The sequence below is a fragment of the Hibiscus syriacus genome, unplaced genomic scaffold (assembly GCF_006381635.1).
Source record: "Hibiscus syriacus cultivar Baekdansim isolate YM2019G1 unplaced genomic scaffold, ASM638163v2 tig00110602_pilon, whole genome shotgun sequence".
Lineage (NCBI taxonomy): Eukaryota > Viridiplantae > Streptophyta > Magnoliopsida > Malvales > Malvaceae > Hibiscus > Hibiscus syriacus.
The window spans coordinates 163,791-176,162 of NW_024062798.1; positions in this window are offsets into that span (position 1 = coordinate 163,791).

Consider the following 12,372-nt stretch of genomic DNA (forward strand, 5'->3'; position numbering starts at 1 on the left):
CTTTAATTTTCGATCAAAGTTTATAATTAAGAGTCCCTATTTTTTTCTCAATTTTATAAAATAATCCCTACTTTCTATCTTTATAAATGAGAGCTCATAATTTAATTAATTTTTATTATTTATTAATATAATATTAAAATAATTGTTCAAAATAATAAAATATATTTCCGTTCTATATGACCTATTTTAAGTTTTTGTTCAAGGCACCCAAAATGTTCGAGACGACTCTGCTCAAAAGGGAATAACGCTCTCTTTAATCATTAAGGTCACTCAAATGATTAATTTTTTTGGATAAATTTTAAATCTAATCATAATCTTAATCCTATCTAAAAAGGGGGAAATGAGGGCTCTAAGGGGAGGAATGAGAGTATTTTTAGTAAGTTTAGAACTCATAATCTAATAAAATATGAGAAAACAAAGACGAACAACTTGATCATCTGACAGAATACGTTTAATCCAATGAATTAATTTAAAACTAAAAAAAACACATGATGATGTTATCATTATTACATTATCAAATTTTATGTTATCATGTCATTAAAAGTCCCTGAAAATTTAAGAGTAAATTTTTTCATGTATCGAATCGGAAAAAATACATTTAATTTAAATACGAACTTGAGAAAGGATGGATAGAGGGAGAAAAGAGTGAAGACAGTCGTCCATGAAAATTTAAAATTATTATATATTTTAAAATTTGTTCATGTATTTTTTATTGAAATTCAATTTGAAATCTTATAAATTGTTATATATATATATATATATATATATATATATATATATATATAAAGTTTATATTTTAAAAATAAATAATAATTCTAAAAATTAATTGATTATTTTATTTTCTATAAATAACAAAGTCTTATAATGTTTTCATTAAATATATTTTTGATGTGACTGATAATTTAGATGACGGTCTAATAGGGTCTAATATGACAACATGGCACATAGTTTATGAAAGTCAGAATCATGCCAATTTAATCAATAATAAATTTACAAAAAATATTTATCGACCCACCTGTTCCCTTTATTTCAATAATGAAGGTTAAAATTAAAAAATATTAAGTTAAAAATTAAAAGATTTAAAGAAAATTTATATTTTATTCTATTAATATTTAAAATTATATTAATTGAAAAAGTTAGGGACCGAATCTTTTCATCTTTATTTTGATTATGTTTTGGTATTATTATTTTTTTATTTTTATGAATATAAAAATAATATATTTATTTATTTATTAATATATACTTTAATAACTGATCAGTTATAATCAAATACTTTAAAAATGATCTTAATAAATTATGTTACAACGGAGCAATCACTAAAAGATTTAATATCTTATCATATTTGATAAATTTATAGTCGTCAAAATTTAAACATTCAATCTTATTCTTTTTTTAACCTAATTTTTTTCTCTTAATATTCTTGTGCCGTCTTCTTTTCTTCATTTGGTTTTTTTAGTCACGGCAGCACCAATCTTAATATTGATTGACAACCACCGGTGATTTTTATTTTTCTTGTTCATTTTCATGTTATGTATTTGTTTTTTCCTTGAGTTTTTTCAATTCTAAATAAGAATCATGTCATTGTGACACGTTTTTTCTCTGCTCTTGTGGTACATTTCTTATAGTTTTCGATAAGTTTTTCGCATACTTCTACGGTTGTATTGGTGCTTCTACAAAGATCCTCATTGCATTTGTTTTCTGATTGACTTGTCGGTTGTTACGTATTGTCAGATCCCCTCTTTTGTAAATGGTCGTTTGTAGATATATTCAAAATTGTGTAGCGAAGTAATCCGTCAAATTATTTGGTTCGCTCACCACTCCTTTATCACATCGTAAGGCGTCTCGTTCGACAAAGACAATGAGTTTGTGAATGTTATTGGATTGTTTTGATGTTTGGAATGTTTCATTCTCTTTGTATCTTAGGACTTAATATTTTAATTTTATATATGAGTTTTTAGTGACTATTGTCTCCAATTTTATCTTTAGATGCTTTGTAATTTTGATTCCTCCATTTTTATTAATGAAGTCACTATTAAAAATATAGTTATTAGGGTAAACTATGCATTTAGTACCTAAACTATTGGTTTTGGTTCGTTTTAGTAGTTAAACTTTTAATTTTTTCAAAATCATACCTAACGTTTAGTTTTTGTTTTATTTTAGTACTCACCGTTAAAAACTTAACATGTTTAGTACCTAAACTATCAGTTTTGATACATTTTAGTACCTACACTTTCAATTTTTTTCGAAACTTAATGTTAAAGTTTGAACGTCTTACTAAAATGAAACAAAAACTAAATTTTAGATATGATTTTGAAAAACATGAAAGTTTACGTACTAAAACAAACAAAATTTGATAATTTAGGTACTTGACGTATAATTTACTCTAGTTATTATTATTTCTTTAATTAGTTTAAATTGATTATATAGCAGTATCTCTTCATGATTTTTAACCTATTAACTATATATCCTACAGATGTAATTGCTCAAAATTAAAATCTTTTAAAGATAATAACTTTATTTTTTATCACTGAAATTATTTAACGAATTGAATTAATAATTGATATAAATATTAGTATTAGATATTTTTACATTGTGGCGAAGCCATAACATAGTGAGGGTGGGCATATGCCCAATTTGAAATTCGAATTTTCTTCGATTAGTTACTTATTGTACTAATGGTGTCTACCTTTACATTTTTTGTGTCTGCCCGATAATATGAGTTTTATTCGATTAATTATTTATTTGACTAATGATGTCCATCCTAAAATTTTATTTGTACTCACTTTATTTAAAATTTTTACGTGATCAACATATATATATCCGCTCTAAAAATTATTTTTAAATCTGTCACTTTTTTTATATTTTTACATAAATCTGTGATTCATACCATTCTTAGCAATATTCGACACGGTTTTGATCGTGAACACCATAAATAAATAAATAAAAACACTATAGATATTAAAATACGATATATGTTAAATTAAATTTTATTGTATTATTTATTTTTTATAAAGTTTTTTATTTTATATTGTTAATTATATTTTTTCATTTATTCAACAGTCATAAATTTATATAAAATTAAAAAATTGCACTATACAATATGATCATATCACTGTTATATAATTTATAAATATACAAAAATATATTATAATAGCTTAATTAGACATACAAAAATTACACGAATACAATACCCAAAAATTAATGTAAAATAGATACCCCAACGTGACAAATTCAAAATAATATAAATATTATCATTATTAATAAAACATTATATATATTTATTATATATTTTGAATAGTAAATTTATTACACTTTAAATGTAATAAATTCGTTAAATATATAAATTAAGCAATTCCATGCATTTAGGGGATACCTTTAAATTATTGTATAGATATGTGAGGATTGTTGCTCCCTTGTCAAAACAGAGTATAATAACAAAAGAAAAATATTTTTATTTCAACTTTTGGTGTAATATATATATGAAAAATATGTGTATATTTTAATTTATATAAATCTCTTTATTTAGTGTCATGTATTTTACTTAAAATTTAGATTTTTAAATTTTAATATACATATTATATAAAATAAATTTATATATATATGAAAATATGATTGTGTTCAGGCAGATCTACCCTTAGTTCAAAGTGTGCACGTGCTCACCTTGAAATTTGAATTTTCTTTTGATTATTTACTTATTTTATTGTTTGTGCTTACATTGAAATTTTATTTGTGCCTAATTGTATGAAAATTTTATATTATTAACGTAGTGTGCTCATCCTAAAAAATATTTTTAGATTCGTCATTATCGTGTTTGATTTGGTGGTATCATTATCAGTCACATTATATTATTTTACATTAAAAAATAGGTTAGGTTTGGCCTTTGCTTTAAAAGCATGATTGTAAATCGAATTTTAATTCTTTTGATATTTTTTAAAGATTATAAAATTAAATGTGAAATTATAAGTAATATAATGATTTTAGGTAGGGATGGCCATGGGTCGGGTTTTTGGTCCACCCGACCCAACCCGAGAACAAGAGAACCTCCACCCGAGACTCGACCCGACCAAAATAATGTTTCACCCGACCCGAATATATGAATTAGAAACCCGACCCGAAATAATAAAAAATATTTTTATTCAATAAAAAATGACTTAATTAAAAAAATTATATAGAGGGGTATTAGTGTAATTATTCCTAAATATATAAGGTAAAATTATATATATATTTTCGGGTCGGGTTGGGTATTTTTTACCCTAAACCCGACTCCGACCCGAATATCACACTTAAAAAAGCCGACCCGAACCCGATTTTTTTAAAAAAAATCCGACCCGATCAAGTCGGAACCCGTCGAGTTCGGGTTGAGTGGCCATCCCTAATTTTATGAAGATTAGACTTAATTTGATTATTATATTAAGGAGAAAATGTTAGAAGCACACTTAAAAGCTTTTATTCAAAAATCCCATCATTTAATGTCTTTGGGTAGGCTCCTAAGTCCAACTTCATACAAGTGGTCCATTTCAACCGGAGCCTAACAAATTAAGCTTTCCTATAATGCAATTATTATGTTGGTAAAAAAAAAATTATTTAAATTTATTTATTGAATGGTCATAAAAAAAAAAGAATATTATGCGTTTTAGAGGATCAAATTTCGAGCATTTGTATTATTGTGTTATCGATAATTAAAAAAAAATTGAACATATAATATTTTGTAATTACATACAAATACAATTGCTTAAACCTTAAAATTCTAAAAAAAAATATTTTTTATTAATAAAATCATTCAATAGGTCATTTAACTAATATCATACTCTCTCGTTAATATTCTAGATGTATTTAGGGATGACAATTTAATCTAAAGCCGACATATTTCTACACGACTCGATCTGATAAGGTCGATTTTTTTAATACGAGTTCAGGTCGGATTTGAATGGAGAGTAAAAGCTCCGACCCAACCCTTGGATAATAATGTAATTTCTTTTTAAAAAAATTAATTAAATCCTTATTTTATATCAAGTCAGATTTATACTCTAAAAATTCAGATGAGGTCGGAGTTTGATGGATGATATATATTTTTTGGGTCGGGTCAGATCGGATGGAATATATATAATTTTTAGATCGAAGGGTGAAGAATATATATTTTTTAGATCAAATCAAATTGACCAAAAACCCGATATAACCAGACCCGTTACATTCCTAGATGTATTTCATAATTTTTTTTCATACACTGTCATGCTTATGGAACGAGGATAAAATATTGATTGCTTTTGACCCGGTAAATATAATTTTACCCACACCAAGACCATGAATTGGTACCCAAAATACTTTTCTTAACCGAATCCCAAGTTTGGAAGAAATTCAAAGTTCGAAGTCCTAATTTTGGGTCAAGAAAAAGTCAATTTGGTCCTTGTCTTCTATTTGTTCGTCCCAATCAACCCTCCTTTGCCAAATCATTGCACAACAAGCCTAATGTTGCATACTATGTTTCGTTTATATATTGTGTGCGAATGATTGTATCGAGAGGTTTGGAAATTTGGAATGGGTCAAATTTATATTATTAATTTTTTTAGTTGCCCCATAGGTTGGTCTTGACTAATTTGGACCGACCTGAGTCGCACACCTAGTATTGATGGCTGAGTCTCTCAATGGGGATTTTTTTTATATTCACAAGACCCGAACTCGAGACTTTACTTAAGTTATATCAAACTACTTATCACTTGAATCAACCTTGTTAATAAATTTATCTGATTATTGATTCAAGCAATTAGATTAAATAATATGATTTTTCACTTTTTAATTTAAATTCCAAATTTAACATTGATTAAATACCAATACATTGAGTAAAGTATGCATTTCATTTAATAATATGGGGTTTAACAATTTTTTAACACGTTATGTTAATATTGTGTTAAAAAAATACTTTGCAAGATGAATTACGGGACCTTTTCCTTGGGTTAAGGTAGGGATGGTAATATGTTGGATTAGGGTTGTGTTTTTGGTCAATATGATCCGATTGAAAAATATGTATCATCCATCCAAATTCGATCAACCTGAAAATTATATACCCTTCATTCGACTCGATCCGATCTTAAAATATATATCCTCTATCCGAGATGATTTTTTATATAAATATAATTCGACCCAATATAAAATAAGAATTTAAATAAATTTTTTGAAGAAATTATATTATTATTGACGGTATTATGAGCTGGATGGTTGTAACATCCCAAACTATGTGTTAGTGACTAAATTGTAAAAACTTCAGAATTTGGTGATTAAAATAAAATTCTTGAATAGTTCAAGAATTTATGTGGAAATATTTCCTGAAAATTGTTAGTAATTATTCAAAGAATTAAAGGGCAAAATGATCATTTGACTTGTAAATGATAAGAAAATGATATATATGTATGTGGGGATAAGGATGAGATATTTTCTCCACTTCATCATCTTCTTCTTCATCATCATACGAGAGAGGGCCAAGCAAAGGTGAATTTTCTGATTTCTTGATTGTTTGTTGATTTTAAGTTTGGGTTTTGATCATTAGATGATAACTAAGCTTAAGGAAAGCTTAAGTCATCCTAAAATCAAAAGATAAAGGAGTTATGAAATATTAAAGAGTTGATAAGTTGAATTTGAAACTAAATTTGACTTGTCATAGCTGTGAATAAGAATTTATAAGTGTTAAATCAAAGTTTGGATAAAATCGAAAATTGAGTATGATTCTTAACGTTAAGAATTTGGATGAAATATGGAAGATTATAAAGTGTTGGAATGATAGAAGTTAATTAGAATGGTTGTAGATGAGTTTAGTGGTATGAAAGGAGTTTTATATGAGGAAATTTAGTGAAGAGTTGAAGAATTTTCGGGTTAAAAAGTTTGTTTTGTGCAGGGTGCATCGATACACTATGAATGGGTACCAATGCACTAAGACAAATTTTGAAGGTGCATCGATACATTAAGGGGTACATCGATGCATGGGAATTTCGAACCTAAATTGTGCACCGATACACTCATAGTGCATCGGTACACTCCTAAAGGAAAAGTTGAAGTTTGGTTTATTAAATTAGCCTAAGTTATTAATATCAAGTTATAAGGTTTAGGCTTCTGATAATCATCTCGAAAATTATGTTTATGTAGATATTTAGCCTAAACGAGTTCCGGAACAAGTGACAAGTAAGATTGATCGAGGGAAAGGCAAGGAAATATAGGTGAGTGCAAATTAACTTGTATTTATGTTATAGAACAAACATTGGCCTGTGATGAGCCAGTGATGGAATTACTATAGTAAAAAGTGACTCCTAAAATGTTATTTGATTTGTAATGCATGCATAAAATTATATATAGATGTTGAATACATCATTGGGTAAGATTTATGATAAGTCTCATTCCCATGTTTAAATGCATGATTCCATAAACGCAAACCTATAATTGTTATGATTTATATGTGTGCATAAGCATATGTTAGTGTGACAAGTCATGTAAAATAATACAAATGATCTATATGATTGTATAAGAATATGAAATAAATGATGTGATAAAGGCATAAGGAATGAAATGAACATGTGAACATAAGATGACCAAGTATAATTTATACTATATGGTATAAGTGAGTACACGAGAAAGGTTATGAAACTCTATGAGAACAATATTTGAGTTAGGAGGTATAGACATAAGTGATTTTATAAATATGTAAGATAAGTTATATGGTAAAATTTATGTGTTTAAATGAAAGCTTAAATTTTTATGAGTTTTATATAAGTTGAGTTGAAGTTACTGTAGCAGTGCATCAGTACACTGTAGCAGTGCATCGGTACACTGTAGCAGTACATCGATACATAATTTATATTCGATGTTTTTTATGCATCGGTACACTGTAGCGCTATTCACGATACTGTTCATTACTGTTCACGGTACTGTTCATACCGTATAGTACTATTCATACCATATAGTACTATTCATAAAAATGTTTCTTTCCTTAAATTTGTTAAAACGAAGCATAATTCAACAATATATTATTGTATTTTCTTAATATAAGTCCAATTATATTAAATGATATAAGTGAGTATATACTTATATGATATATATGTTATTAAGCATGATATATTTGATTATGAGAAGAATATTATAAATCATGTGAATACAAGTTTATAAACTAATATATATGTCTATGAGAAGTCATAGGAATAAGATACAAGAAATGTGAAACGACATGAAAAGTTGATAGAAGCAAGGTAAAAGTAATCTATGTGACTATATGTACATGTAATACAATTTATGTGACATAAGCTACGTGATGGCATCTTATGAGAGAAGGTGTATGTGATAAGCTATGTGCTACGTGATGTATGTTATATGACATGGACCTATGTGGCTACGTGAGAAAGAATATAAGCTATGTGACTATGTGAACATGTGAATATATGTCTATGAAAGGACATAAGAATAAGATATAAGCCATGTGACATGTGACATGTGAATGTGACTCATATGGAAATGTTTTACGTGTAAGTGAATTGTGTGTTTATGTGAATATATGAAATGATATAAAGAATAATGCCCATGTTATGTGTAATGAGAGCTAGAGGTATAGTTGACATGCTAAAAGTAGAGGGTCTATGCAGTCTTTCGGGACAATTCTACGTGGTCAATCGGGAGATATATATATTCTTTGGAACATGTATGAGGTCTTTTGAGACACCTACTTGATCTTTGGTATATGTATATTATTCTTAAGGAATTTCTATGTAGTCCTTGTGGACAAATCTTATATGGCACTACGGTACATTTCTACGTGGCACTTCGGTGCAATTTATATGAGCTGTGGTGACAGCATTTGTGCACAACCTCAATGTACTCATATACCTTAAGTTCTCAAAAGTATACATGGGCTAATAAAGCAATAATATAAATATATTGTATGTAATATGTGTATGTGTGACATGTTATAAGGATTAGATTATGCTATGTGTGATTTTTTGTGAATGATAATATATGTGCAGGTGGATAATTGTTGCATAATAGAATATAAGTTGTTGTGTGTATTGTTTAATTAAGAATGACTAAGAGATTTAAATGATAATGAAATGAGGTAAGGATGAAAATGATGAGTTATGTATATGAATATATTTAATTATATGAAATGTTATATGGTTTTGTATGATATGATAGTATCAATTGTACATGCATTGTTATAAGTAAGAGTTTACATTATATGTTTTATATGTTTCACTAAGTCAAAGACTTAGCGTGTCAGTGTTTCACACGTAGGTTTGGACGAGCTTATGGAACGATGAAAAACAAGACAGGTCAATTTCTCCTTACTGAAGGTCAGATCAGAAGAGAAATGAATAGTATGTATTTTGTAATACTGATTGTGGTTAACATGTAAATAAAGATTTGAATCCGTTATTCTCTAATTGGTTTTGTAAAATCATATGATTATATTTTATGTAAATTATTTAGTTGTATTTAGTAAAAGTTTAAAAATTATTCATTATTTTGTACAAGTAAAAGTTTTGAAAAGTCAATGTGACGTCACAAACTCGTATTCGGATCAGGTACAGGTTGGGGGTGTTACAATGGTAACTTACAGGTTGTGATATAATAAAATCTTATCCAGAAAATAACTGCTAAATTTACGGAAAATGATGAGTTTAGAACATAATGAATAGTGAGATGATCATAGTTGAAAAGTAAGCATAGTTGGGCATAAAAGGAAATTTTGGGTTTGAGGGATGACTATGTTCTTGTGGGTGGCTTGGATGAGAGCTATCATGCAAAGAAGATTTGGGAAGTGATTCGGTGCAAGCAGGATAATGTCCCTTGGTGCAAGATTTTCTGGGTTGGTCTGTTTATCCCCAAACACTTGTTCATTTCGTGGGTAACTCTTCTTGATAGCTTGTCAACAAATGTTTGTATGCTCTGTTGGGTGGTCATATTCATCCCTCTTACATTCTTTGTGGTTATGGTTTTGAAAGTAATGACCATTTGTTTGTTGAATGTAATTTTTCTACGCAGGTTTGGTCTAGTATTTTACAAGCTTGTCATATTAGTTGGTTTGAGGTTTGTTAGAGTGATATGATGAGTTGGGTTGTAGCACATGGTAAAGGAAAAACCTTATTGGGGACAATCATTTGTGTTGCTTGGTGTAGTTATATATACCATATTTGGCTGGAGAGGAACGGTAGATTGCATGGAGTTAGTCTTAGAGGAATTGAGGGTATGGTTTCACTGATAAAGAGTATTATTGCATTGAGGTTAAAGAGGTGTATTCGGGGCAGGGCTTCGGTGCTTGTTGTTAGGGGTGAGCAACGAAACCGAGAAAACCGACACGAACCGAGTAAAACGGTTCGGTTCGGTTTGGCTTTAAACGGTTCGGTTTTCGGTTCGGTTTAAAGGCTTCATTTTTTTGATTCGGTTCGGTTCGGGTTTTCCATATGGAACCCATTTGTTCCATATATTGAACCGAATAGGCAATTTTTATAAAAAAAATTATAGTTTCAAGTGATTTTTTCATTGAAAAACCGAAAAACCGAACCGAAAAACCCGAACCGAACCGAAAAAACCGGTTTTCGGTTTTTTCGGTTTTTTAACTATTCGGTTTCGGTTTCGGTTTAAATATTGAAAAACCGTTTATTTCGGTTCGGTTCTGTTTTTGGTAAAAAACCGAACCGAATACACCCCTACTTGCTGTTGAATGGAATCTGTTTTAGGATTTGTTTTTTCTTTTTGTTATTTATTATGGAGTTTATAGGTGAGGTGTTTTGTTATGTGTAATTTGGTTTTTACAAGGAGATTCTTTATTGGATGAGGAGTTTTGTTTTTATAAATTGTCTTATACAGGGAGGTTCTTTTTGGATGAATAATCAGATAATCGTTTTGTAATTTTTAATAGTCATGACTTGACAAAGCAACATTCTATAGTTAGAGGATCATTTTGTAACTTTTAACAGTCGAAGGACTTTATAAAAATAATATCTTATAGTTTGGGATCATTTTTGTACTCTACCCTAAAAGGTATTATAAATAATAATTATAACTGAAGTCAATATGTCAAAAAAAACAAAATGTTAACTGTAAAGATAAAACTAAATATTAATGCCTATATTAATTTAAAAACGTTTATTGTGAAGGAAGAATTGGGCTTCCTTCTTTGCCCGCCCAATTCAAGTGGTATTTTTGGTCTCCCACTCTCCCTATTGTTCACCTCCATTGAGCATGTGAAGGCTTTCAGTGGAAAGAGCTGCCTTCCACCGAAATGGTCAGTTCGTTACTCTCCATTGAATTCGCCCTCACTCTTGTTCTAATTCTTTGCTTATCATTTCCATCCTTGAATTTTCTGTTTTTGGTTTCAGTATTTTCCCGACATTTAGTTTGTTGAATCAAAGCATTTTTTTGACTTGTTTTTAATAAACTATTCTCTATAAACGAATGAATGCTATGCTGATTTTGGCTGGTGGGTTTATTTGGGGTTTTCCATGAAATTGTGTAATTTCTGGTATTTGGATGGTAACAACTGCATTATATTTTTATTACTGTTTCTCTTGATGTAGAGATAGGAGGTCTAGTTGCTGAAGTGGATATTAAGATCAAATGATGCCTTTTAATTGTGTTTTATGGTAGTTTTGAAATAATGAGACGTTCTTTTTTATATCTTTATTGTATGTTTATCCATGATTTAGTTTTTTGATGTGTGGAATCTGCATTGCGTTCCACGTTGATGGAGACAATGTAAAGATCAAATGATTGTTTTATTGTGGGTTTGAGATCATGTGATGTTCTTTTCTGTCTGCTTTATGATAATGTTCGTCTCTGATTTAGTTTTGAATGTGTGGAATCCATATTGCATTTCGGTGGTTTCGTTTTCTCTGTTGTGAAATTTCTCGCGCTTCAAAAAATATGCATTCTGGCTTTATTTAATCGTATGTTTTCTCTTATCTGGTGCAGGCGAGAGGGTTGAAGAAACATTTGAAGATGCTCAATGCTCCCAGCCATTGGATGCTCGATAAGCTCGGTGGTGCATTTGTATGTTATAGTGTCAGACCTTTTTGCTTTCTTAACATTTCAATGCCACTGCCTTTAATTTTTTTCTTATAATTTCTTTGTTCATGCAGGCACCGAAGCCATCGTCTGGACCTCACAAATCCAGGGAATGCTTGCCGTCAATACTCATTCTGCGAAACAGATTGAAGTATGCTCTGACATATAGAGAAGTGATTGCTATTCTTATGCAAAGGCATGTTATGGTAGATGGGAAGGTTAGAACCGATAAGGCCTAACCAGCTGGTTTCATGGGTATGTAAATTGCCTTTTGGATCAACTGAACTGTTTTATATTTTCGAATTATAAACTTATACGAAGTATAGCTTAATTTCT